Raw genomic sequence first — 25,358 nt, forward strand, 5'->3', positions numbered from 1 at the left:
CCCCCCACCAGAGTTCATTCTTAAGGTGGCAAGGATGAGGTCTGTTTTATGACATATATATTGCTTAGTTTCCTGTTAAGATTTTGTAAGTAAATATCCTTTGCAGCCCCTACCCTAGGGTAAGAGTGAACTGACTTACCACTCTCTAAGAAATACAAAAAAATTTAAAAAAATTAAAAAATACTACACATCTTTTCCCCCCCATGTCCCCCAAATTCTCCTTTGCAATTATGATCACTTCTCTGACAGTTCAGACAGTCTTGACCCTTTTAAACAGTTCTTTCCTTAATCTGTTCCAATGCAGCATACATGATTTATACCCTCTTTTCTTAGTTTCCCAGAACCCCCATGTCAGTCTTGTTTTATAAAAGTGTTATTTATATGAACTTTGTACGTAACCTGGTATAAAATAATCTTAAAAAATGAAAAAAAAAGTGTTATTTATAACAACCAAAACCAAAAATATAGTCTTGACCCATGTTTACCCACCAATGGCTGAAATTCTAGTAAAAGACAGTATGTATAAAAGACAGACAATGAGATTTCAGGAGCATCCACTTCCACTAGCAGTTTTTCCAGAAACAAGGGGTGGGGGGCAGTAGTTCTTAGTTTTGTGGGGTCTAGCTGTCGACTGAAATTCAGCAAAGATCTTGATACGAGAAATGTGGGATTTATTCTAGGATACGTATCCAGCACAGTCCTTTGTTTTAGGTGCAAGCTTGTCTTTTCCTCATTTTTTTCCCCCCGCTTGCTCAGAAGAGATATGTAGTATTCGGAGAGTCTTTCGAAGGTGTCTTTAAAAGATCTCCCATGGGGAAATACCTTGACAGCTTAATATTGGTGTATATTTGAAAAAGTCCAATCCTATGCTTTCTCAACATGGCTGTATACTTTCAGGACCCCCAAATTTGTGATTTCATGGGCGTCATTAATCAGAAGACCAACTCTTGTGATCCTGTGTTTCAAAAATCATGCTCAATTTGAACATTACTTTTTGTTCGTTTCGTGTGGTTGGGAGTCTCAGGCTTTTTGTCAGTGGCGGAGTGGGTTAGAAGTGCCTGCCCCTCGGTTGGCAGCATGGGTAAAGGGCAGAGGTATTCGCACGCTTTCACTGGGGAGCCAGTATTTCGTCCCAAGACAGAGGACCAGTTCTTCGCGACATGAGGGAGTAGGTTGACTGGCTCCTACTTCCCAAATAGACAAATAGTCCAGGGACCTGGAAACCTAGGAGCAGGGGAATAAGAGTGTCTCGGCGCTCCGCCCCCACACACCCTTAAGTCCCTTCTCGAGCAGTTTGATTTCCTGACTCCTATCTCCATGTCGAGTTGATTAGGGATCCAAGTAAAATTAAATCCTTGACAACTTCAATCTATCTTGCATTCATCATGATGTTGCTTATGAGTCCAACTGTGAGGAATTTTGCTTTATGTTAAAGTATAATCCATATTGAGGGAGATGATATAGATATAGATATAGATATAGATATAGATATAGATATAGATATAGATATAGATATAGATATAGATATAGATATAGATGTAGATGTAGATATAGATGATATAGATATAGATAGATAAATAAACAAAATCCACATCGTCTTATCTTCTTTAATAAGTGTTTCAAGTCCACTTCAACTTGCAAGATCATGCCATTTGTATAACACAGGTTGTTAGTGAGTCTTTATGCTTTTGTAAAATCACATTTTAGTATTATGAAACCCACTTTTCAGATTATTTACCCAGCATACATAATCCATAGGTATTATGAAGGATACACTTTTTCCGTTTTAAACCATGTAGTATCATTTTGTTCTGTTCACATGACTATTTCCTGGTCTGTGTACAGGTTCTATATGAGCGCAAGAGATATTCTCGTTCTTCTCAATATTGTCACCAATTTATTATGATTCACACAGTGAAATGCCTTTTTATTATCAACAAAGCACAAGTAAACACTTTTCTATTATTATCTGCTTTTAGTCAAGATCCATCTGACATCAACAATGATTTCCTTCATTCTATGGCTACTTGTGAATGGAGTTTTAATTTCCAATAGTTATCTGTCTGTGAAATGCTCTGTGTCCGGCAAGGTTTTACTATTATGTAATACTAATTATAATGTTTGATAATTTATGTTGTAACATCTTTCTTTAGAATTACCACAAATATCTTTTTATTACCAAGAGATATCTTCTTATCAATTGGCCAAGTGGCTCTCCACCAAATTGTTTGGCATAAAGGAGTAAATCAGAATATTTCACATACCTTGGGTATTAGACCCTTTCTTTGCTGAGATTAATTAAATTTGAGTCCAAGTAAGAAGTTCACCTTTCAGCTAAACATAATATTTAATGGTCCTCAAACATTTTCTACTCAGAATATTGGAGAGATGTAGTAAATTAGCAACAATACTGATTTGATTACAGATGAGCTTTTGTGAATCTCGGGTCAGAAGTGTTAAATAGAGAAGGGCAACTAAATAAATTCTGAACATTCTACAATATTTAACATGGTTCTTTTCTTCCTCTAACCACAATTATGAAAGCATTGATTTATGGAGTTTTTTGGAATAGAGGGTATTTGACTATACACAAATTTGTTGTTGATATTTCTGCCCTAGAAACTTGTTCTGTCCTTGTAAAAATTCTTAATAATGCTTACAAATGTAAATAGCAAACTATGTAAACTTCTGTGCAAACTTCTTTTAATGTTTGCACTCTAAAACATTACTAGTTTATGTGCTATAGTGAAAGTTTAGGTGTATTTTTGTCATTATTTTAAAAATTTTTAACTTTAATGTAAATATCTAGTTGTCTTCACTATCTCCCATCTCAAGGTAGAACAAACCCGTAGCTAAACCTCCAGAGGACTTTTAGACGCTGTAAATTGTAATGGGAAATGTTCTTCGTTTTCCTTCTTCATAGCAGCTGGTGGAGTCATACCATCAACCTTGGAGCTCAGGATCAGAGGAAGATTCATTAATAACCTGTGTTATGCAGATGGAGCAAGTTTGCTTGCTGAAAATGAGGAGGACTTGAAGCATTTGCTGCAGAAGATTGGAGAATACAGTTTTCAATATGGATTGCATCTCAATGTCAACAAAAATTTCTTACCATTGGACCAATAGGCAAAGTCAGGATAAATTAACATTGTTAGCAACTTTATCTTACTTGGATAGATAATCAACATTCTTGGCACTGGTAGTCAGAGGATCAGGAGACATATTGTACTCAGAAAGTCTGTAGTCAGGGATCCTCTAAATTATTGAGGAACAATGGTATCAGTTTGAGGACAAAGATTTGCCTGATTTAGAGCATGGTCTTTTTCAATCACTTGCTATGCATCTGAGAGCTGTACAATGAATAAAAATGGGAGAAGAACTGGTGAAGCCTTTGAGCTGTGGTGTTAAAGAAGATTACTGAATATCTCGTGAATTGCCAAAAGAACAAACGTCTTATAGAAAGACCAACGACCTCCTTGGAGGCAAAAATAAAGCTTCATCTTACATATTTTGAGTATGTTGCACAAAGAGGTTATTATTTGGAGAGGGACATTATGCTTGGAAAGATGGAGCAGCAAAAAATAAGACCTTTAAGCAGGTGGATTGCCACAGGGTCTTCTCTAATGAGCTGAAGTGTGTCAGAAAGTACGAGGATGATACAAGATAGGACAATGTTCAGATATATTTTCATAGGTCATTTGGCTCTACTAAATGACACTTAACAATGGCAACAGCCTTGAAGGTGGCAGTGCAATTCCCTACAAAAGACATCAGAGCTCCTTCACCAAAGACTTTTTGGTAATCCATGAAAACAATGCACTTGCCTTTCAAAATGTACTACTTTGTTCCATCAGATTTCATAACTGATTATTGGACAGTAAGAGCTGAAATCTATACTCACTATCTTGATTCCCTCATTCTCTATGATTAACTATGATGGTATTGATATCATCACCTTTATTTTTTAACATTGTCTTCCCTTATTGCTGCCTCTTTCCTAGGGTATATTATATATCCAGATATATATGAGTGTGCTTAAGTGTTAAAAAGTCCTGGTGCACTAGGTTAAGGCATTCAACTGATAAACAAAGGTTAGTGGTTCAAACTAACTCTGCTCCACAGTTGAGAGATGATTCTGTAATTGTTGACAGACTTTGAAACCCTTGGGTATTTCTCCTCTGTCCCACATGATTACTTTGAGTCTGAGTCAGCTTAAGGGCAGTGGATTTTATGTGGTAAGTGAAGTTACATAGTTAAAAGGAGGACTACTCAGGAAAATATTTGTGCAATGATTCTTGACTAAAGGTAAGGTGAGAATATACATAAAATCAATCTTTGAGTCTCCACTCATCACTGTTAGCTCCCTTGGAAGCAGTTTCGAGCTGCCTTAACTTTGGACATGTCATTTGTCATTGATCAACATCTGCTATGTCATCAAAAAATGTGAGGTCAATATAAAAGAGAAAGCTAACTAGATTGTTGACAGACTGAGGCAAAGCATAGCCTGACAGAGCCCTGAAGATGGAGCCAGAGGTAAAGGTTTTGCTTGTGGGACAACTGAAGAAAGTGTTGGCTTGTAACTGATAAGAATCAAAATTTGCTTCATGATTGAAAAAACCCAGAGACATCTTGCATTACTGTTTCTGGACTGAACCCAGACTTTCACCTGTTGACTGAGAATCAAATTGACAAATTTTCTTGCTGTTACTCTGACGGGATTGATGTTCACTAAATCTAGACATTTACTATGTGATATCCTTTGCCTCTCCCATCCTCCAACTTGTTTTTCTAAGAAATCCTACAACTATGAATAAAAAGAGATTATGTGTGGTAATAAGCAACAAATTTTGGACCCAGCAATTAGTAGAAGTAAGGACAGCAGAGTGGGGGGCCATACCTGGCCTTATAGGTATCAGTTTTATAATGTATATGTTGTTGAAGTTCAGGCTGCTTTGAAGGAAATGGCAAAAAATAAGGCTCCAGGAATAGATGATATACCAATTGACATATTTCAGCTAACAGATGCTGCCCTGGACATGCTCACCAAGTTGTGCCAAGAAATCTGGAGAACAACCACTTGGCCAACTGACTGGAAGAGACCTATATTTGTTCCTATTCCAAAGAAAGGTGACCCAACAGAGTGTGGAAACTATAGAACAATCTCACTGATTTCACATGCAAGCAAGATTTTACTGAAGATTATCCAAAAACGACTGGAACAGCACATCAACAGAGAACTACCAGAAGTCCAGGCTGGGCTTAGAAGGGGTCGTGGTACTAGAGATATTTTAACTGATGTCAGATGGATCTTAGCTGAAAGCACAGAATACCAGAAGAATGTCTTTCTTTGTTTCATTGATTATGCAAAGGCATTTGGCTGTGTGGATCGTAACAAACTGTGGCTGACTCTGAGAAGAATGGGAATCCCAGAACATTTATTTAATCGTGCTAATGCGAAACCTATACTTGGACCAGGAGACAGTAGTCAGAACAGAGCAAGGAAACACTGCATGGTTCAAAATTGGGAAGGGTGTACGCCGGGGATGCATCCTATCTCCATACCTTTCCAACCTATATGCAGAACAGGTTATCTGGGAGGCAGGGCTCTATGAGAAGAAATGTGGGGTCAAGATTGGTGGACGATTTATCAACAATCTACGTTATGTAGATGACACATCCCTGCTTGCTGAAACTGAAGAGGACCTGAAGCACCTGCTGCAGAGGGTCAAGGACTGAAGCCTCCAATATGGATTGAGGCTCAATGTCAAGAAGACAAAGATTCTCACCACTGGACCAATTGGCAGCATCAGGATGGATGGTGAAGGGATTGAGATTATACACAGCTTTAGTTTGCTTGGCTCCACAGTCAACATGCTTGACATCAGTAGCCAGGAAATTAAAAGGCGCATTGCCATGGGAAAGTCTGCTAATAGGGACCGCTCCAAAGTACTGAAGAGCAATGGTGTCTCCCTGGAGACTAAGGTGCGTTTGATACAGGCCATGGTCTTCACAATCACTTGTTATGTATCAGAGAGTTGGACAATGACCAAGGAGGATAGAAGGAGAATTGATGCCTTTGAGCTGTGGTGCTGGAGAAGAGTATTGAGAATACCGTGGACTGCTAGGAACACAAACAGATTCTTCCTGGAAAGGGTTGAACCGGGTGGCTCCTTGGAAGCAAGGATTCTGAGGCTCTGTCTAACATACTTTGGACATGTTGTGAGGAGAGACTGACCGGTCCTTGGAGAAGGACATCATGCTTGGGAGGGTGGACGGACGGCGCAGGAGGGGAAGGCCCTCTATGAGGTGGATTGATTCAGTGACTAGCATATTCGGGATGTAAGTGTCAGAGACAGTGCGATTGGCACAGAACATAGATGAATTTAAGGCTGTTGTGCATAGGGCCGCTACGAGTCACAAGCGAGTCGACGGCACATAACAACAACAACAACAATGTTGTTGATGAGGACAGTTCCCTTTTGTTGAATTAGTAGGTCAAACTCATCATTCCCACACTGCCCCTATCCATGTTACCTTTTCTCCCTTTACAATTGGATAGGTGGTATAATATTTATAAAGCTTTTGACTCCTAATAACAATGATGCTCAAAATAGATTAATCAATGTAGATATTTAATGAGGCAAGACAGTTCTGGAATTGGCTATTTCAATGGTTTAACCACATTCCCAAGGTATCTGGCCTGTACTATATTTTCTTTCTGAGTATTATTATACTTACTAGCTTTGTTGTTCTTCTGGCTCTTTTCTCAAGAATACACTTTTGTGATTACACTTTTGTGGATCTATTTCTGGATGCCTTACTCTGTTTCATAGACCTGTTGTTACTGCTATTAAGTACCATCAAGTGAGGATGGAGGGGGTGAGGTGTTAATCATAGGGTTGCACAATTCAATGGCTAGGTGTGTGTAAAGGAAAAGGGAAGAATTTTTGTGAAAATCAATGTATTCAAGCATTGTCAATAAATCAGTATAAAATTTGAAAAAGGAATATTGATTACTATAGTAATCAATCCCTTGCATAATATCTGCATACATAACATTCAAAGGCTGACATTAACTGTCTCATTATTTTCCTGTGTGCTTCTGTTCCAAGACCATACAATCAACTTATCTGAACATCTCTTTGGCAAGAAAAGTATTGCAGGTTCTCGTTTAAAAGAAATATAGCCAGTAAGCCAGTACTATAGGTTGCATAAGGTAAGGTAAATTGGACCAATAAGCACCACCATGATAAATGGAGAAAAGATTGAAGTTGTCAAGGATTTTATTTTACTTGCATATATACTCAAAACTCATGGAACAGTAGTCAGAAAATAAAATGCTATATTGTATTGTCAAATCTCCTCATAAGGGCCCCTTTACAGTACTAAAGAACAAGGATATCTAGCTTATAAACTAAGATGTCCCTGAACCAAGACATATATATTCATAATTTGTTTTGCTAAGATTAGTAGCTAACCAGTTACAAGACATGCACAGTAAATAGTGTCCCAAATGTTTTATTTGCTGTTTAACTCCGTTACTTCCAACATGACCAGTTTTTCCTTTGCTTAGTTCCCTCACTTCTGTATGTCCTTTGGAGTAGGTAGTTCACTGGGAGGTCTCATGGAGACGCAGACCCATCAGGGAATGACTCACTTGGTTGTAGATACACAGGCTGGTTTTGCAGACACTGATGAGTATTGTACACTATCAGTTGCAGTGTGGTTAGAAAGTGGCCATTCCAAAAAAGGAGACATCCCAGGAATTTACATATACTTATATAAGCCTCTAGTAGTGTAGGGCTTGTATCTTTCCCTAATCCTTTCTTTTTAATACAATAAATAATTCAGCACAAAATAAACAATCAATCATCGATTAAGAAAGACATTTTATATGATAAACATTTGACATCACAGACCATGTTCTTTTCAATGTGAATAAGGAAAACAAGAAAAAAAGATGTCCTTAAATTGTGTTGGCAAAGAATATTGGCTATATCACAGATCTGTTTTAGCAGAATTATGACAAGAGTAATGATGCAAGAATTATATAACATAATTTGTCACATAATTTGAGTATATATCAATAGAGTTTAGTCCTTGGTGAACAACAACCTTAATTGAAAAGGTAGAGAGTCAGTGAAAAAGAGGAATACTCACAATGGGATACTTAAAGTTACTTTAAGAATCAGTTTAATTAAGCACAGCAGAGATTACTATAATGGTACAGAATCAGGCAGATTTTTCACTCTATTGTACATAGTATCTATGAGCTGGAGTTGACCCAAAGTCATCTAACAGGCAAATATTTTTCTGTAAAGATCTAGATAGAAACAATTCAGGGTTAGGAGGCTACATAGTTTTATACATTGCTTTCCCATAGCAACTATAGGTATGATTATGTACTCAAAATGTTGTTGTTGTTGTTGTTGTTGATTGCCATCAAGTCAAGATTACTCATAGAAATCCTAAGAACAAAAGGCCTGAAGCCTTTCCCCCCCTCTTTTTAAACTTTATTATTATTATTATTAATTTTAATGAAAATTTCCAGAGATTTTGAATTTTCATTCATTCATTGTTGCACTTTTCTCCCTGCCCATCCCTCCCCTCCAATTTGTTCTTCTCTTTGAAAAGTAAAAGAAACATTCTTTCATTGTTATATAATCCCTCCTCCGAAGTCCACTCCACTATGCAGCCTTTGTTCTGGACTCATATCATGACAATAATACCTAATCATATATATCTTTTAAACAGTTCTCTCTCTCATCTGTTTCAATGCAGTATACATAATCTTTCTCAGTCTCCCCCCTCCCAACTCCTATGTAAGTCCCATTTTACAACAGTGGCACTATGCAGTATTTATCCTTTTGGGACTGAGATATTTCATGGAAGCCTTTTTATAACTATCATCATTTCTCCAAGTTCATAGTTTCCAGAGACAAGCGGATGCCACCCTTGCTTCCAAACTGGAAGCTTCACCAAACACTGCCTGCCATGGGCAGCCGTTAAGACATTTGACTCCCCCCACCCAATGACACAAAGTTCAGCACCACAGTAAACATACATTATCTCAGTACAGAAAAATGACAGCAGAATACTGTACAACTTACAAGAATTTTCCTATAAAATAAAATAAGGCCCTGGGGCCCAACTGACTTTTGAATACTAGGACCCTGACACTAAAATCTTAAACCTTTGAAAATGAACTTAAGACATAGAGAAGATTTATCAGGCAAGGTGACCTTGTTCTGGTGGAAAATAGGTAGTTGTATATGGAGGTAGAAGTAAGGCCACACTCTACATTGCAAGCACTTCTCATAAAGGCTGAATGTTGATACATAGTTGGGGGCCTTCTACCTCTTCATATGCACTTTTGGGCTTATGTCAGTCAGCATGACACTATCAGTTCCAAACTCTAATAAGCTGTAGTAAAGTCATTTCTGAGACATGGCGGCTCCCAGTGTATGGTCCTCAGAGTTTTCAAGGCTGAATTTTCAGAAATAGGTCAGAAAGGCTTTTCCCCAAACACCTCTGGGTAGATTCAAACCTTCAACTTTCTGGTTTCTAGCCAAGCAAGTAAACCATTTGCACCACCCAAGTTCTCACCATCACACTTGTGATATTAAGGGCTTAGTGTTCAAAATGGCTTTACTAGTCATTGAATTTTACTTTCCCATGTGCATGTGCAGGAATATACAAATAGGGCCTGTTAGCCTACCCACAAGGGATTGGCTAATGTCACCAGTAATCCACAAAAGGACTGGCAAGTTTCATCATTAGATTGAGCAGATCCAGCAGCAGAAGGTGAGTATGTGGCTGCTGGCAAAGGTGAAGTAGGCACGCAGAGCACAACATTCAGGACAAGACATTCTTGCACCAGCTGCACATACAGCAGCAACTGCAGTGGCTGAAGGAGAGAACCAGATATGTACGGTATGGGAAACAGAGCAGACCTTGGGACTACTATGTAATTGAATCAGAACTAACAGTCATTTGCTAAAGTTTGGTTGAGGACTTGGAGGGTTCAGAGATTCAATATTGGCAGTACTAAGAACTTTGTAACACTGGATGAAAGCTGAGGTGCCTGCGAGCACATTTTTGAAGTTGTTTTGACTGTGTCTTGCTACTCACCTGGATTATAGCCTTTTGACTTCCCTAACATGGTTCTCTGTGGTCTGTGAGCTATCACAATGGATTTTGGCCCCAAAAAAGCAATAAGCTTGGTGTTGAGATAAGTGGAAAGAGGTCTGGGGGAGCAGGAGATATGTCTGACTTCACAGGAACTGATTTTGTGTTGTTGACGTTGTTGACAGGGACAGTTCCACTTTGTGAAGTTGGAAAAGGTCAGATATGGTTGTCCCCAGGTGTTCCTTGCTCCTTTTACAACGTCTCTTATTCCCAATGGATATCAGATTGAAAATGTGTTAAAACACCCATGCTGTTGTGGTGGTGGTGTTATTCTTGTTACTGTTATTAGCACCAACAAGTCGACTCTCTGAGTCCTATAAACCTCACTTATAACAGAGTAAAATAAAACCCTGCCCAGTCCTGTGCCATCCTCTGATAATTCATCCAAGATACTCTGGCAGTCCATGATATTAGTCTCAATATTCTTTGTCAATACCATAATTCAAAGGTATCCACAAGGCTTAGATCTGTCTTACTCACTATGCAGTTTTCCATGCACATGAGATAAATTAAAATACCATGGCTTGAAACAGTCACATCTTAGTATTTAAGAGAGGGCCATGGAGAGATGTCTGTGGAGGCAGAAGTCTTATTTCATGCTTAATAGCAGTTTCTCCCACATGTGAATACTTTCCCTGAAAGAGAACATGTTTCTTGAGTTTGTACTTTTCTTATGCAGACCACACACTTTGCTCTGGGGGATGTATTGCTTATTTCTACTCAGCTTTCAGAGATCTTATGACTATTCTGTATGGGCATCTTCATATAATAGTATATGCCATAAATATTCCAGAAGGAGTGCAGCCAGAGAGCTCCTCGGAGGCCAGGATGGGGAGACTCAGCACCTACTGAGGGCAGGTCAGCCGCAGCCACCAGACCTGGAGAACAATATCTCCAGGAAGAGTGGAGGGACGGGTAAAGAGAGGAAGATCCTCAAGAGGTGAATATAGTGGCTGCCACAGTGGACTTAAGCACAGTAGGGCTTGTGAGAGTGTTATACTCAAAATATTTTTTTTGATTCAACATACTGGTTAAATTTGACTCAAGGATTATAATTTATTGATACTACATTTGCTATTGTTTTTAGGTGTTGACAACTTATAATGAAAGATAGTACTTATCTTTCCCTGTCCTATGCCATTGTCACTATTTCCAACTTGCTCTAGCCCACTGTGCTATAGCCCAACTTCTATAGCCTCTGTGTCAATCTATCCAGTTGAAGGTCTTCCTTTCTTTAACTCATATCTTTTTCAAGATAATGTCTTTTTCTAAGAACTGAGCCCTACTGATAATATGCCCACAGTATGTGACACAAAGTTTCAATCCTTCCTTCTAAGAAGCACCGTGACTGCATTTTTTTTCTTATTCTTTTGGCAGTCCACAGGATATTCAGCACTGTCTTCCAGCACCACATTTGAAAGGCATAATTTTTCCATTATCATCTTTATTCGTTGTCCAAGTTTTAGATACATGTAAAGTAATTGAAAACATCGTGGCTTGGATCAGTCCCTTTAAGCTGACATTTTTATTCTTCTGAACTTTGATAGCCCAGAGGTCCTTGATGGCAGATTTCAGCATTGCACTATGTCTTTTGATTACTTGACTGCAGCTAGCATGGGTTCTGACTATGGATCCAAGAAAAATTAAGTAACAACTTAATCTTTTCTCCGTCTATCATTATATTTCCTGTTGGTGCACTTGGAAGATTTTTGTTCTCTTAGTAATAAGATTTAATCCAAACTAAAGGCTATAATCTTAAACTGCTGATTCATCTTTCTTTAGTCTAAAGCCACATTCTTCTTCCTATAGTCCACTTCCTTGAGTTTGCAGATTAAATATATGTTGAGAAAGATATAGTTCAGACATGTACCTTTTCTAATTCTGAACTGTGCAGTATTCCCTGGTTCTGTTTGACTGTGTGTGTGTGTGTGTGTGTGTGTAGCAAGAGTGGCATCCACTTTCTAAACAACATGCTTCTGCAAACTCTGTGCACCGTGAGAAATGATAAGCTTCAGGTCTTTTGATGACTGGGTCACTATGAGTCATCCTTGACTCAATGGAAATCAATCACACACACACACACACACACACACACACACACACACACATTGCATGAACACAAATAAGTGATCTGAGATTCCCATTCAATGTTATCCATAATTTGTTATAATCCACCTTTTTACACTATGATATATGTTATATTTGGAGCTGCTATCTAAAATATATGTTGTATTTTGAAGTTGGCCTCTGATGTAGACTTCCTTGAAATATGGCATCATGTATAGTCGAAACAATTTTATTTTCCCCTTTTTGTAGGAATGGATTTTTTTTTTTATCTGTTGCAAGGCCACCTGTGGCTACTGTAAATATAGCATTCAATCTCTCTAGTTTGGGGTCTCTTAGTGTATACATTATCATGAGTGTTTATTTATATTTAGAGGTTTGATGAGTAAAAATATGACACAGAAGACAGATTGCTAACTTTGTAACTGAGGAGTTAGATGCTTTTAGCACCTTGCTTGGCTCTGTGTATCTCAGATTTCTCTTTAATAAAATGAACAGTGTATTTCTTGTATGTGAACTCTCATAAGATTGTTGGATGGATTAAATAATAAGCAAAATATTTTAATGCTATTTGTTTACTTAGAGTATTATAAATTGTTGTCCTTTGAATTTGTGGCCTATTTGGCACTATGATGGAAATATAACTTGAAGTAAAGAATATTATAAAAACTCTTCTTTCATCAATAGTATTCTTCCTTCAATTACTACTATTTAACATTAACATCAAGATCAATAAATACTAATTATAGTATAAGAAGGAATAAGATTGCCACATTTTGTTTATGATACTCAAGGTCAAAGCTGGAGAAAAATGGGTCCTAAACAATAGATTTGGCCTTTGGCTTTCAATTCTATTGGTCTTTTCAATCAATATAGAACACTCTAGGATGCAAAGAGCAGTAGTGAACCATATTGATGATGACAGAGGCAACATATAAGGCTTATAACTTTTACTGTTCTGCCTGGCTTTATTGCTTGTACAAAGATGCAGTTTAAATGATGCTTATGTCTTATCTAACCTATAAAACTTGCGCAGTCTTTACCAGGTTCACACTACTGTTTTGGACTCAGAAAGATAGGAGTCTTTACACCGACAAATTTGTGTATTATTTACTCCCTTCTCTCCAGGACTCACATTCGTGATGTCTTTCTGCAGGGTATAGATTGAACTACTTGTTCATTACTCTTTTGTAAGAGGCCATTAAAACATGATGGAGGAGTCCAACAACTTTCTCTTCATGTTTTATACTTATTTTTATCAACTTTCTTTGTTGTTGAATTTCAGAATTTTAGAGAGGAAAGGGACTACCACATCCTGTCCAAAATAATTTTCTTCAATACAGAAAGGCACTTGCCAAAATTAAATATTGTTTAATTTCAAAAATATCTTAGTTAATGTTATATTAAAAAATTTATTATTGAAAATTTTTGGAAATACACAAATTTGAGAGTGTACTATAGCAAACTTCCTGTTAACTAGCAGCTAACTTACTAAGAAATGGAATTTTTTTTTACTCTTACCTTCTTTCTTCTAAACTTGGACTGGTCATGCTCCTGCCTTTAAATCAGTTTGTACAGGTTCTTTCTCTTAACCTGTTTGTCTTGGCAAGGATATTATAGTCATCTTATCTATATCCTATACTAACATATTATTTTTTACTATCATGTTTGTTATGCACTATCACCTTGTTTTTTAAAATATTACTCATTACTCTGAATTATTTTGAAGTAAATTTAGAACTCATATAATTTCATCTTTAAATATTTTGTATAGGTATATTTTTAATAAATATATACTTATTCTTCACTTTTTAGCATGGTTAAGTTCCAAGGACCATGTTATTTTGTGAAATAGGTATTATATGACAATTTGAGATTACGCTTTATCCTGGACACCAGTGTCCTTTAACCCCAGATTGCTTATTGCTCCATTAGCAAATTCAGTGCGTCTCATTATTTGTGCAGCATGACAGACTCTTTTTTCCACTACTCCTTTTCCCTAACCATCAGATATGACATGGTTAGAAGTAGTTGCATTGATGGCCTGGTATTGCCTGTGACTTTGATGCCCACTTTGGGAAAAGATCCTACTTTTTTTTTCCCCCCTACTTGTCTTGGCCCTGTTAACCACACAGCTTCCTTCCATCTACTCCAATTCCTTGACCACTTTACGTAAATTTAAGGTATTTATATAGCCCATGTCTGCCCTCCTCCTGCTTTTTGATGACCTCACATTATCCTGTCCTTGACCTATACCTTCCATGGTCAGACTGAAATGTTCTGAACATAAGAGAGAAGGCATCCATGGCCAGTTGATCACATTATACTGGGCCATCTAAGGTTTCTAATTTAGGGTGGCATGTGGCGGGTGTACAGGATTAGTTCAAAGCCCTGTGGGAGACCTGGACTGAAAGATTTTTCAGTTTGTCACACATGAGAAATACAGAATAACTAGATAATTAGTAAGTGAGTCTCTCTTCACTGTTACCATGTGAAGAACTTAAAACTTTCCACTTTCTTTTTTTACTTTCTCCTTTTTTGCTTGTTAAACTAAGCTTTTATGTTCCATATGGACAATTTTGAATAAATTTGCTGACCTGTGTAAACCTATATGACTCATTGTTTCACTTAAGAGGCTATTTACTTAATGCTTTGGCTAAATCCACCAGCAGCATTAGTACTTGCAGGTGTAATTCAGTTGCTAAATATATGACATGATGTTGATTAAGGCTACCATAAGACTTAATAAATTAGGTCTAGTAAAAAAAAATTCTTCTGAATAATTTTCTAATTGAAGAATGAAATATCAACATATACCCTTTAGGGTTTTTTAAATATATTTCATAAAGTTCTAGGATTTTGTAATTTCACCCATCATCTTAAAAATATTTTCTGAAGATAAATGCAGAGATATGAATAGTAGCTGAAACATGATAGTTTATATTAGCCAGTTTGAGGACTTGATATAATTTTTCTTATTTTGGAATTAGAGAAGGATTTGTGTAATACAATAATTTTAAAGAGATGTTGATTTAAATACACAATTATTTCACTGTATCTATGTTTCATGAGGGATAGAACAGTAGTGAAATTTTTAGCCAGCACAGAGAGTGTCTTGATTTCTAGACTACAAAATTTTATCAACTCTTAGAATTTACTTTCCAAGAAACTAGGTTAAGTCATGGGAAAGACTACACGACTTGAGAGTATTCCACTCAAAACAAACCAATAGAGTCCTAGCAAATTTCCAGCAGAGAGCAAATTGTATGTCAGGTTTTTGTGTAGTAACAGAAGGTCTAAGGTCTTTTGACAAGTTCTAAAGCTTCCAATCAATTTGAAAATGGCAAAATGAGGACAGTCAATCCTGTTTGTGTGTGTATGTGTGTACAAGCATACTTGTGCATTGATGCATGTCCACATTTCTATATTGCTACATAGAAAAATTTTATGTTTATATTTTTCTGTATAATAGGATATTAAAAAAAATGGGTAGTAGTCCAGTAGTTCAACATTTGGATTCTAATCAAAAGCTTGTCAATTTGACGCCATCTGATAGCTCTTTGGGGAGCTCTGGTTGCCTAGTTGGTGAGGAGTTGCTCGGCTATCCTGAAGACATGTGGTTTGAATATATCAGCTTTTCTGTGGGAGAAGGGTGGAAAATCTTCTCCAGGGTAATTTACTGCCTTTGAAAGTCTTGGGGGGCGGTGTGGTCAACTATAGGTCAGTTTCAACTCTATGATAGATAACAACAATTACTCTTTGGGAGAAAGACCTGCCAATCTGCGCTCATAAAATTACAGTTTGGGAAACTATGTAGTAATTCTGGTCTTCAGCATAAAATTACTTGCCACAAAACAAACTCCATGTCTCCAAACAGTAAAAGAATAGAAAGAAAAATTAATAGACATTTTCTGGTGAATATACTAAATCATGAAAGCACTATTCAGTCTGAAGTTATTTTATCCTTATTAAAATTACATCATTAGAAAATGTTTAAAAGTTATATTATTATTATTATTACTATTATATTATTATAAAATTATATAATTATTTCATTAAACCCCATTCCACTCTATTTAAGGCCATATACCTTCAGTATTTGAACACTGAAGTACCTAAAATTCATAGTTATCCAATCCATTTCTTAATTAGACATTTTCTTTTTCTTTCTTTCTTTTTAACCCTCCTTCTAGTCTTTCTGCTAATCTACTGCTCAGTCTTTATCTTTCTCCTCCTTTCCTTCAAGTTTTTTAGTTTCTAGGAAAGTCTTTTTACCTTTGATTTATCAGCTATAAAAATCCATGTTAAAAGTTACAATACAACTCACTTGTCTCAGTATTTATGACAGAAGTATCTGCAAACAGGAAGGGAATTGGAAAAATATTTCATTTGACTCTGAATTTTACATAGTCTGATTGTAGCCAAGACTATGAGATAGTTTTATTTACTTCAATCCTATAAACATCCTATCATAGCTCTTGGGCTGACACCAAGAGTAGTTCTGTTGTTTTTAATTTCTCCAAAAGTCAGGTTATGTTCTGGGCTTTGAGGATAGCACTAGTGTGTGTGAGTTGTCAAGGTGTGCTTTAATACATCCTGACAATCACTAATAATTATCTGCCGTAACCTCTAAGAAATTCTTAACCTTTGCAGGTTCACATGGTACTAATGAAAAAAGTTTCAGAAAAGCTTTTAGTTTAATTGTGCATTCATTCATGATAGAAAAGTCAGTATACTTGCATCTTCCTGCTGCAGTGACTTTTACCTTCTTATAACAAAGCCTCAGACCTTTCTAGGCTGACATGAATAAATAAGGAGAAAGAAGAATTGAACTTGTGTCCTGAAAAGGGAGCTCTACAGATAAAAAATTTGCTCATCTTCAGCTAACCTAGGGAACAAGACAATAATCTAGTACCTATAAAAATAATTTTTTTAAAAAAACTGCTTGAAAAAAGCCCCCACAAACCTGAAATAACACTTTTTCCTCATTTACATCCTCTTCATGGTTTTGATTTCTTGCTAAGGAATCATTTCAGAAACCAAATGAAGATATATTCCTGAGATTTTATAATTTAATGTACTGTAAGAACTGCAGAATAGAGATATTTTGAAACAGAAAAAAAACCCTCAAACCTTTGTAAGATGTCATTTTTAAAAACAAATTCCCACTTGCTTTAACTAATACACTATAGTTGTTGTTATGTACTGTAAAGTTTTAACTGACCAATAACTGTTCTTCAGCAGATTTTTAGAGTCAGTTAATCACATGATAGGAGATTGCCCATCCTTCTCTCCTGGAGCATCTGGCGGCCTCGATCCCCCTGCCTTCGGGATTGCAGAACAGCTTCTTTCCACTAGACCTAAGTAAATTTTGGAAGGGATTTTGTGTACCTAAGCATTTGTTTTGACAATGTCAGGATGTCATTTGGACTGGAATTACATTTTTCAGTTTCAGAGGACCAGAATTTTATATGCAAAATGCCTTTCCTGGAGAAAGCATTTCATTAGGCAGCTGCCTGAAAATGTTAAGAAATGCTAATTGCTTGGCAGACTTAGATGATATGGGAGCACCAAGGTATGCTCTTATTAATACAATTCCTAGAAAGCAAAAAGTGACACCATAATGAATCTAAAAACTGTGTCTTCTTGTTATGATGCTACTTTCTTGTGTTTTTTAAAACAAATTTTATGTTTTTTCTAGTAATACATTAGGTAAAAGTCAAGATGTACGGAGCAGTTTAATTTCTCAATTTTTGTTGTTGTTATGTGTCATTGAGTCACTTGTGACCCATAACGACCTTATGTATAACAGCTCTGAAACCTGCCCTGTCTTGAGCCAGACTCATTAATTCTGACACACCAACTCCTATTGCCCCAGTTACTGTATATAAATCCATCTGATCCAGGGTCTTCCTCTCCTGCGCAGTCCCTCTACCCTTCTAAGCATAATGTCCTTCTCTAAGGCCTGGTCTTTACTGGCCACATGTCTAAAGTATGTGAAACAGAGCTTTAAAATCCTAGCCTCCAAGGAGAAACTTGGCTTCACCCTCTCTAAGACAGACCTTTTTATTGTCTTGGCTGTCCATGGTATGTTCAAGACTTCTCCAGCCACACAATTTGAAAGCATCAATTCTTCTTTAATCCTTAGTCATTGTCCAGCTCTCTGATGCATAGCAAGTTATTGTGAAGACCATGGTCTGGATTAGGCTCACCATAGTTCCTAGACTGACATAATTGCTTTTCAGTACTCTTGAGAGGTCCCTGAGAGCAGATTCTCCCAAAGTGATATGTTTTTTTATTTCCTGACTGCTGGTGCCAAAAGTGTTCATTGTGGAACCAAGCAAGCTGTAATTGTTAACAACTTCAATCTCTTCTCCATCTATCATGGTGTTGCGAATTGGCCCAGTGGTGTGAATCTTTGTCTTCTGGATGTTGATCTTCAATCCATATTGGAGACTACGGTCCTTGACTTTCTGCAGCAAATTAGTCAGATTTTTCTCAGTTTCAACCAGCAAGGCTGTGTCATCTGAATAATGTAGATTGTTGATGAGTCTTCCTCCTATCCTAATGCCACATTGCTCCTCATAAAGCCCTGCTTCTCAAATTATCTGTTTTGCAAATAGATTGAAACCATATGAAGGCAGGATGCATCCCTGATGTTCTCCTTTCCTGATTTTGAACCGTACAGGGTTTCCCTGCTACACTGTTCTGAGAAATATTTCCTGGTCCAAGTATAGGTTTCATATAAGCCCAATCAAGTGTTCTGGGACTCTCATTTTCCTCAAGGTTAGCCACAATTTGTTGTTATCCACACAGTCAAATTTCTTTGCAAAGTCAATGAAGCACAAAAATTCCTCTGGTACTCTTAGCTTTCTGCCAAGATCCATCTGATATTGGCAACAATGTATCATGTGCCATGATCTCTTTTCCTCTTTTTAACCGAGCTTGTTTTTCTGATAATTCTCTGTCAATGTACTGTTCCAGTCTGGATAATTTTCAACTTTCAGTAGGATTTTGCTACTGTGTGATATGAGTGATATTGTTCGATAATTTCTGCATACTGTCCGGTCACTTTTTTTAAAATGGGAATAAATATGGACCTCTTCCAGTCAGTTGGCCTAGTAGTTGTGCTCCAGACTGCTTGACAACAAATTGGCACAATTTGGTGAGCATATCCAGGGTAGCATCTGTTTGTTGAAATACATCAATTGGTATTCCAGCAATTCCTGGGGCTTTATTTTTGCCAAGTCCTTCAGAGCAGCCTGCACTTCCTCCTTCATCACCATTGCCTCTTGCCCATATGTAGTTTCTTGAAATTCTTCTGTGTAAGCCAATTCTTTTTGGTACGATGACTTTTAATACTCCTTCTATCTTCTTTTAATGTTTCTTGAATCCTTCAATATTCTGCCCATAACATCCTTAAACATTGCAACTCATGGCTTGAATTTGTTCTTTAGTTCTTTCAGCTTAAGAAATGCTGAGGAAGGATAGCCCTTTTGATTTTCTGACTCCAGCTTTTTGCACATTCCATTATAATATTTTGCCTTTCTTCCCGAGCAGTCCTTTGAAATCTTCTATTCAGCTCCTTAAATTCTTGATTTCTTCCCTTTGTTTTGTCTTCTCAGTGCTCTAGTGTAATATTCAGTCTGTTATGAGAGCCATTTTAGTATTTTCTCCTTATTTTTTGTAATGATATTTTGCAATTATGCAGTCTAAAACAGTAATTATGCTTAGAGACTGGATGTTTTGTCAGGAAGTTATTGTTGTTGTTGGTGTTTTTATGTGACATCAAGTAGTCTATGACTCATAGCGACCCAATGTACAACAGTCCTAAGTCTCCCTCTTTCCTGTGCCATTCTCACTGTCTCCAACACACACACCCTCATTACCCCAGTCATTGAATCAATCCATCTCACTGAGGGTCTCCTCTCTTGTGCTGTCCCTCCACCCTTCCAAGCATGACATCCCTCTCCAAGGATTGAAATGTGTCCAAAGTATGTCAGGCAAAGCTTCAGAATCCTTGCCTCCAAGGAGCAGCCTGGTCTCATTCTCTCTAGAATGCACCTGCTTGTTCTCCTAGCAGCCTGTTGTATATTCAATACTTCCTCTCCAGCACTAAGGCTCAAAGGCATCAATTCTCCTCCATCATGCCTAGTCATTGTCCAGATTTATAATGTATAGCAAGTAATTGCAAATACTATAGCCTAGATCATGTACACCTTAGTCTCCAGACTGATGCCATTGCTCTTCAGTACTTTGGAGAGGTCTCTGACAGCAGACTTTCCCAGTGCAATTTGCCTTTTAACTTCCTGGCTACTGGTACCAAGAGTGTTGATTGTGGAGCCAAGTAAGCCAAAACTGTTAACAATCTCAATCTCTTCAGTATCTATCATGATGCTGTCAATTGACCCAGTGGTTAGAAACTCTGTTTTCTTGATGTTGAGCTTCAAGTCATATTTAACACTGCTTTCCTTGACTTTCTGCAACAAGTACTTCAGGTTCTCATCCATTTCAGCAAGCAGGGTTTTGTCATCTGTATAATGCAGATTGTTGATGAGTTTTCCTCCAATTTTAACACCACATTTCAGCTCATAGAGCCTAGGCTCCCAGATAATCTGTTCTGCATATAGCTTGAAAAGGTATGGAGCTAGGACACATCCCTAGTGCATACTCTTCCCAATTTTAGACCACGCAGTTATTTAAAATTGTAAGTATAAAAATTTCAAACTTGAGGCAATTATATGAGATGTGAAAATGACAGGATCAACATGTGTTACCAGGAAGCAAAATATTAGGATTTAATCATTAGTTCATGAGAAGACTTTGTCAAGATGTAAGCCATTTATTTATGGGACAAATATACTCATAAGTGTAATCATACAGAGCAAAAACCAACTGGTATCTCTAAGTTAATTGGTAAATCTCTCTCAGAGAACTTTAAGCTGAACCTGATTTCTTCTATGGACAATCAATAACCCTTATTTTTGCTTTGATAAGACTTGCTGTGCAGATGAGAGGGACTATGTGAATGGGGAGTATATCAATCATTGCACAAGGAGATCTTCAAGTCTCAACAATCTACTAGGAGATTGGAAAGTCTCAACAATAAATTGAAAAGTTCTAGTTGCAGAGGTAGACATTTTCCCCCTCAGCCAGAGAAGAGAGAGTTTCCCCAACCCAGTGAAATGTAGGGCACACTTCAGGACAGCATCATTAGTGATGGCTGAATAGGAGAATTGACGTGAGATGGGAGTTTGGTCTGGGGAAGGCAATACTTGCAGGACTGAGGACTTTGTTGGACAATTTGAGAAGAATTTTATATTGGCAGAACTGAGAACTTGGGGACTCTTAGAGCAATGAGTGTCAAAGCCAGAGTTGCCTGCATGCACATTTTGGGAGATGTCTTGACTGCATTTTGTTGTTAATCTGAATTATACCCTTTTGACTTTCTCAATAAGGTTCTGTGCGGTCTGTGAGACATCACATGAGATTTTGGACCCAGTCAATCAGTAAGAAGAGTGTTAAGATTAATGGAAAATGACATGGGTGTGTGGGGTCATGTCTGTCCACATGGAAATTGGGTTTGTGTGTTTGATGCTATAGATGGAGATAGTGTCCCCATGTGAAGTTGGTAAGGACCAGGTAGGTCACTCCTCACAGGGCCCTTGCTCTTTTTACAGTTTTTAAAGTGTATAAACTTTCCTCCACTAGAATGTTGAAGTACTTTTTTAGTTTTAGTTACCATTGCCTAGTTTGAGCTTTTTTTATCCCTTAATACAATTCTATTGATTTTATTATTAACAGACTGAAATTTTCTTTCACTTTTCTGGTGTCAGAAGTGATATTTAGGAGCTATATTCTTTGAGAAACTCAAATGTATCCATATACAGGCACAGAACCTGCCGAGTTGCTTTGGGATATCCACTTCATTGAATTCATAGGAACTATTTGAGATGAAAATTAACACACTACAAAACATCTTGAATATAACTAAGCTTTGCTCCTTGCACTCATAACTCTTTGAGTTTTTAAATTTTATACTGATTTATTTATGAAGTTTGAATGCATTGTTTTTCCACAAAAGATCCTTCCCCTTTTCTTCACCACCTATCCATTGAATTGTGCAACCCTGTGCTTAATCCCCACCGTCCTCCACCCATCCTAACCCTTCTGCTTCCACCGTCCTCCCCTTGAAGCCTCATATTCATTCTACAATAATGGTTTATACAGTATTTGTCCTTATGGGACTGAGTTAGTTCACTTAGCATAATGTTCTCCAGTCCCTCCCAAGTTAGGTAATGATTTACAAAATCATTGCTCCTGCATGCTGCATAGTATTCCATTTTATGAGTCTACTATAACTTCTCAATCAATTTGATTGTGGTTGCCCATCTGGGCTGTTTCCATGTTCTTGGGATGATTAATAATGCTGTTATGAACATTGGTGTACAAATATCCATTTGAGCCTCAGTTCTCATTTTCTTCGGGTATATTCCAAACAATGGAATAATGGGGTGATATGGAATTTCTATGTTCAGCTTTTTGAGGAAGTGCCAGAGTGGTTGTACCATTTTATAATCCCACCAACATAGTATAAGAGTTCTTATCTCACCAGCTCATGAAGCCACATTAAACAAAAAATCTGAAGTGCACAGTACCCAACCACAATAATCCTATCACAGTCTGGTTAGTATTTTGCTCTTGTCACTTCTCAACATTTTTTTCTTTTTTGCATGTTCCATAAAAGGAAATTTCTTTTCCATGTTCACCACTCTAGCTGTAACACTTGATACACATAGCGCTGGACCTAATAAATAAAAACATTGTAATAGGTAACCAGAAAACAAAACAAGAAAAAAAGTTCTTATCTCACTACGTCCTCTTCGACATTTATTATGTGCTATCCTGTTAAACTTTGCCACTGTTACTTGAGTGAGATGGTATTGAGAATGAGTGGTTTTGATTTGCATCTCTCTTTTTGCTAGTCAGTGATTTGAACCATTTCTTCAGGTGTCTGTTAGCCATTTGAATATATTCCTCTGTGAAAATTCTTCCCATGTCTTATTTCCAGTTTGCAAATGGCTTTTTCTTGATCTTTTTCTTGTGGAGGATCAAGAGTATTCTCTAAACTTTCATTATGAGACTCTTGTCTAAGATGGTATTGCCAAATGATTGTTCCAAACTTGATGTGCACAGGGATTTAATCTTTAGAAGGTCCCATACATCAATTTTACCCTCTTCAGAATGTGTATTTCTGGCTGTATTTGGCAATCTCTTTATATCGTAGACTGCGCCTTCTAAGCTTGAATTTAGTTTGTCTATCGTGAACTTTATGGTTTTGAGCTTTACTCCCCAGTCTCTGATCAACCTAGAAGTGGATTTCGTGTATGGTGTGAGGTGTGAATCCTGTTTCAGCTTTCTGCAGGTAGCAGTCCAGTTTTGTCAGCACCATTTGTTCAGGAGGTTTTCATTTCCTTATTTGGTAGGTTTCATTTACTTGTTGAATATTAGTTGACCATAAATAGATGGGTCTATTTTTAAGTTCTCAATTCTATTCCACTGGTCTATGTGCCTGTTATTGTACCAGTACCATGCTGTTTTGGTTACTATCACTGTGTGGTAGGTTTTGAGGCCAGGGAGTGCTATGCCTCCCACTTCATTTTTGTTTCTCAGAAGTATTTTGCTTATTTGGGGATCTCTTCCCTCTCCAAATAAACTTGACAATTTCCCTTTCAATCTCCTAGAAAAGGGAATTTGATATCTGTATTAAGATTGTGTTGACTTTGAATTTTAGCATGAATTTGTCTTGGTTCTTGGAAATCAAAGTTTGTGATTACTGTCTCATACAATGAGGAACATTTTATCTAATAAAGATTACTATTTACCATTAAAGACTCCAGTTAATCATATGAACAAACATTTTGGACCATTATTTTACATGTTCTACTATATTTTGTATAATCTCACTTTAGATGGTTTAAAAAATAAGTGGCCATTTTGAACTTCTTTTGATCTCTCAATGTTAAAGTTTTCTGTCAGAAAACTAAAATTGCTGGATTAAACAACCCTAGTGAAATGCCTGTTTTGATTGGTTCTTTAAGACTGTTAAAAGGTACTGTTGTTGTTTTTGATTGCCTTCAAGTGGAGCACTACTCATAGAAACCCTATGAACAAAAGGCCTGATGCCCCTATACAACTATCAACATTTGTCAAAGTTCATAGAGTTTCTGGAGGCAAGCTGTTTAGGAAGTTGATGCCACTTCACTAAAATATCAAAATTGCTTCTCTGCAAGATAATTTAGTCTAAATTAATTAAACATTTAAAGAATTACTATTTTAAATTTCAGCTCCAAATCTTAATTTGTCACCATTAACTTTTTTTTTTTGCTTCTCTTCCTTCCTACACCACAGATAACACTTTATATGAACATACTTTTACCCTAAAAACCACAAAATAAGCACTTTCTTGAAATATCCTTTAAAACTTCCCTCAGCATTGATTTTGAAGATTCTTCTTGTACTACTTTTGTACCATTGACTTAACTCAGACTTAAGTAGCATTATTTTTAAAAATCCCTAAGCTAACAATGACACTAATATTACATATTAGTGAAATCCTGATGAAGATTGTAAAACACAACTGGAACAGTACATTGTCAGAGAACTACCAGAAATACAAACTGGGTTTAGAAGAGGCTGTGGCACTAGAGATATTACTAGAAATGTCAGATGGCTTTTAGAAGAAAGCAAAGAGAATCAGAGGACTATCTATTTGTGTTTCATTGACGTTGTATTTAACTTTTTAATCACAAGAAACTGTGGTTAACCTTGAGGTGAATGGTAATTACAAAACACTTGATTGTGCTTATGCAAAACTTATACTTAGACCATGAAGCAGTTCGCAAAACAGAGCAAGGAAACATTGCATGGTTTAAAGTCAGAAAAGAAGTATATCAGGGATGTGTCCTGTCTCCATCCCTTTTCAATCTATATACAGAACAAATCAGTTGGGAGGCTGAGGTTTATGAGGAAGACTGTAGCATCAGGATTAGAGGAAAACTAATCAACAACCTACATTATGCAGATGACACCCTCTTGCTTGCTGA

The 25,358-nt window shown here is 37.0% G+C and overlaps 1 pseudogene; it reads right to left on the reverse strand.

Moving 5' to 3' along the window:
• Nucleotides 1-25,358, reverse strand: part of LOC102846075 — a 148,297-nt pseudogene that overhangs the window by 95,140 nt on the left and 27,799 nt on the right.

This window comes from Elephantulus edwardii, unplaced genomic scaffold, assembly GCF_000299155.1.
Source record: "Elephantulus edwardii isolate Elephantulus edwardi_28Jun2011 unplaced genomic scaffold, EleEdw1.0 scaffold00034, whole genome shotgun sequence".
Taxonomy (NCBI): domain Eukaryota; kingdom Metazoa; phylum Chordata; class Mammalia; order Macroscelidea; family Macroscelididae; genus Elephantulus; species Elephantulus edwardii.